We start from the raw sequence: 4849 nt of genomic DNA, 5'->3' as shown, positions 1-4849 counted from the left end.
TACTGTATTTAGCGGACCAATTGCCGTACTTCTCGACTTTCGCAGGATTCCCCACCGTGCAGAAGCAGTTCTTATGAGCACGCAAGTGTCTGTACCTTTGCAGCATACGTTTTCCCCCATACTGTATCCAACCTACTTTATATGAGCCATGACCTTGAAGACATGTTCTAGCCTACTTTCGTAATTAACACAAGAAAAACCTTAAATCATTTGGGGCAAAATGGATCGAAACTGTGCGTAATTTTCCTAAATGATACGAATGACTCTTGACACTCTCCCAGGTGTGCCATTCGATCTTAAATGTGAACATTTGTGAACGATCTAATTCGCAGAGTCATTGCAAAGTTGGAAATCTAATCGCCTACAGGTGTTTAGTTTATTTCCCTAAAGTGTCATTATGAGCACTTGGATCGCGATACATTAATTGCAGCTTTTAAGGTTGCACTGCAATTTCAAAATATAAAATATATATGATTGATGGGCTACACATACTGTAATGAGTATCGTCCGTTATCATATGTTCAGCATCACACTGACCAGACCTAAGACTCAGAACCAGAAAACGTTATTGCCATGCAACAGTGTTACTACTTCTCTTGGTCTTTTACAAAAAATCATCCATATATTTTTCTATCTTATTTCTATCTTATTCATATAATAATAAAACAGAAAAAAGTAAACGTCCATTTAATTTAATGACGCATATTTGCACAAACAGCCTTGTATTTCAACACTAAACTGTGATACTTGCAGACACATTGTATATTATCCGCAAAACACCAAATGACTAAGTGTCTCTCGACTAAAGCGAAATCTTGTTCTAGAGCAGATGCCTCGAGCCTGTTCCTGATTATAGATTGAGGAGGTGTGAGTTTATTGTTAGGCAGCTATAGCAGCTTCCCCCACATTACCACTGCCAGCCTGCCTCCCACTTCCCTGCTTGTGTAATGCCTCAACAGTGGCAGCTGCTGAAGGAAACTGGGGTGCCATGCTTCCATTCACAGATGCTGAGAATGGTAATACACAAGTGCGCAAACACGCGCGCACACACACACACACACACACACACACACACACACACACACACACACACACACACACACAGACACACACACAGACAGACAGACAGACAGACAGACAGACAGACAGACAGACAGACAGACAGACAGACAGACAGACAGACAGACAGACAGACAGACACACAGACAGACAGACAGACAGACAGACAGACAGACAGACAGACAGACAGACAGACAGACAGACAGACAGACAGACAGACAGACAGACAGCATCAAACCATATTAAAATAAATATTCCTTAGGCCATTTAAAAGAAGAAATAATACAATTACACAAGGACAAATCCAGATATTGTCTGTCCTCCCTGTACATGTACTTTCTTTAACAGTCATATGCATGAACATTATCTGCTGGTTGTACTCAAGGACACCAGCCCATGCAACACCCTCAAGGACACACACACAGACACACACACAGACACACACACAGACACACACACACACACACACACACACACACACACACACACACACACCCACACACACACACACACACACACACACACACACCACACACACACACACACACACACACACACACACACACACACACACCCCCCCCCCGAGCTGTGGGTGGCAATAGCCTTGGGCAGCTTTTTTGTAGAAGTACAAGTACCTCTGTCTGTAAAACCATGAGTGGGAGATGGACTATCATTGATTGCTTTTTACAAGGTTTACAAACGTTGAGGAAATAAGTATTTACGATTGAATTAGTAGGAAAATCATTGTTAGATGATACCTGAAGTCTGCACTCTGATAGTGATAGTGACATACATAGCAGTAGCATTGTTGCTACAATATTAACCTAATTACAATGACAAACATTATGATGTTAACGACTCTAGGGTTGCATCACCATATTCTCTCTAGTGCACTACGTTTATTATTTAACATTTAAATGAAAGGTATTTTAACACTTTTAACACTCTTTAATGAAAATCCAGACAAGATGGAGAAACAGCAGATAGATTTGGGATGCAACCCACTCAACCACAGATGTGAACAATTATACACTACTTTAGACCAGAACCCTGTGGGAGCCAGCCTGTACTGATTACTTTGTTGAGACCAGCTTGCAATACACCACGCAATGTCAATGTCTCAGACGTGAAACAACAAAAGGCCCTTTCACACTGCGTTGTTCTTAGCCGCAGGGAAGACTGGCCATGGGCTAGCTTATCCTGTGTTCACAGAAGCATTTGTTAACCCTGGGCTAAGCTTTAGCTCTGGGCTAAGGATTCACACGTGTATTCCAATGCCCTGGGCTAATGGACAAACACAACATGCAACAGGTGTTGTGCCAAAAATCTCCCCCCTGCCTGAATTCGCCCTGCCCTTCGTGTGAAAGCGCACACACTCAATTCTTCATTGCTGCGACCTTGTGCAGAATCATTTTGGTAACTCATGTTGACCAGTTGTGTCTGCCACAGAAAGTATTTGACTCTAGCTACAAAATTAAGGAAATTAGAAGGGGGGGGGGGGGGATTTCGGCAAGGCCATTTTCTTGCCTGATGAAATTCCTTAATTTTGTGGCTAGAGTCAAATACTTTCTGTGGCAGACACAACTGGTCAACATGAGTTACTACTGCTAAACGTGAGCTACCAAAATGATTATGAAGTGTGCCAGTCCTTGCAGTCCCAAGATAGGAGGGGGGGGGGGGGGGGGGGGGGGGGATTTCGGCAAGCAAGAAAATGGCCTTGCACGAAATCCCCCCCCCCCCCTTCTAATTTCCTTAATTTTGTGGCTAGAGTCAAATATTCTCTGTGGCACACATCAGGGTCAAATACTTTCTATAGAACAAACTTCACGTCAGGATAGAATAAGACATGGGAGAGATGAATTTTGGCAAAGATATTTATTTATAGACTAATACACCAAACCGAATACTGCAGACATTACTAGTGCCTCCCCCACGATCAAACCACCATAAAAAATCTAATGAATCGCAGCCTAACGTGATCATTGACAGCTGCCTTGAAGGACACAAATAAAAATGCTTTCTGCTACTAAGATCAGTGAAATGTAGGCTGAAGTGACAACGGAGTGAAGAGCAGAAATCTCAATTAGTAAGAAAGTCGCAGCAATGAAGAATTGAGTGTGTGCGCATTCATGCAAGGGGGGGGGGATTCTGGCAGGGGGGAGATTTTCGGCACAACACCTGTCTAATACAGTGCCTTGCAAAAGTATTCATCCCCTTTGCGTTTTTCCTATTTTGTTGCATTTCAACCTGTAATTTAAATGGATTTTTATTTGGACTTCATGTAATGGACATACACAAAATAGTCCAAATTAGCGAAGTGAAATGAAAAAAATAACTTATTTTCAAAAAATTCTAAAAGATTAAAAACGGAAAAGTGGTGCGTGCATATGTATTCACCCCCTTTGCTATGAAGCCCCTAAATAAGATCTGGTGCAATCACTTACCTTCAGAAGTCACATAATTAGTTAAATAAAGTTCACCTGTCTGCAATCTAAGTGTCACATGATCTGTCACATGATCTCAGTATATATACACATTTTATGAAAGGCCCCAGAGTCTACAACACCACTAAGCAAGGGGCACCACCAAGCAAGTGGTACCATGAAGACCGAGAAGCTCTCCAAGCAGGTCAGGGACAAAGTTGTGGAGAAATACCGATAAGGGTTGGGTTATAAAAAAATATCAGAAACTTTGAACATCCCACAGAGCACCATTAAATCCATTATTAAAAAATGGAAAGAATATGACACCACAACAAACCTACCAAGAGAGGGCCGCCCACCAAAACTCACGGACCAGGCAAGGAGGGCATTAATCAGAGAGGAAATGAAGATACCAAAGATAACCCTGAAAGAGCTGCAAAGCTCCACATTGGCAATTGGAGTATCTGTTCATAGGACTACTTTAAGCCGTACACTCTACAGAGCTGGGCTTTACGGAAGAGTGGCCAGAAAAAAATAAGCAAACACGTTTGGTGTTCACCAAAAGGCATGTGGGAGACTCCCGAAACATATGGAAGAAGGTGCTCTGGTCAGATTAGACTAAAATTCAAGGAAAGGAAAACGCTATGTCTGACGCAAACCCAACACCTCTCATCACCCCGAGAACACCATCCCCACAGTGAAGCATGGTGGTGGCAGCATCATGCTGTTGGGATGTTTTTCATCGGCAGGGACTTGGAAACTGGTCAGAATTGAAGGAATGATGGATGGCGCTAAATACAGGGAAATTCTTGAGGGAAACCTGTTTCAGTCTTCCAGAGATTTGAGACTGGGACAGAGGTTCACCTTCCAGCAGGATAATGACCCTAAGCATACTGCTAAAGCAACACTCGAGTGGTTTAAGGGGAAACATTTAAATGTCTTGGAATGGCCTAGTCAAAGCCCAGACCTCAATCCAATTGAGAATCTGTGGTATGACTTAAAGATAGATGGGTTGGGGCTCTACAACGCTCAAGTTTTCATTTTTTTTGTCTTATTTCTTGTTTGTTTCACAATAAAAAATATTTTGTATCTTCAAAGTGGTAGGCATGTTATGTAAATCAAAAGATACAATCCCCCAAAATCTATTTTAATTCCAGGTTGTAAGGCAACAAAATAGGAAAAATACCTTCGCAAGCCACTGTATCTCTGAGACTTTTTTCTCTGCATTTATTAACACATTAGTTCCTCTTGCTTCTAGCCTCGTATTTTATTTGCAATAGTGATGGTTTGTATAAACTTTGCTGTCTACCTGTCCGACCTCTGGGAACACTTTTGAAATTTGTAGGTTGTAGTCCTGGAACCACACC

The sequence above is a fragment of the Salmo salar genome, chromosome 17 (genome assembly GCF_965601325.2).
Source record: "Salmo salar chromosome 17, fSalSal1, whole genome shotgun sequence".
In the NCBI taxonomy this organism is placed as follows: Eukaryota; Metazoa; Chordata; class Actinopteri; order Salmoniformes; family Salmonidae; genus Salmo; species Salmo salar.
This window is presented reverse-complemented; position numbering follows the sequence as displayed.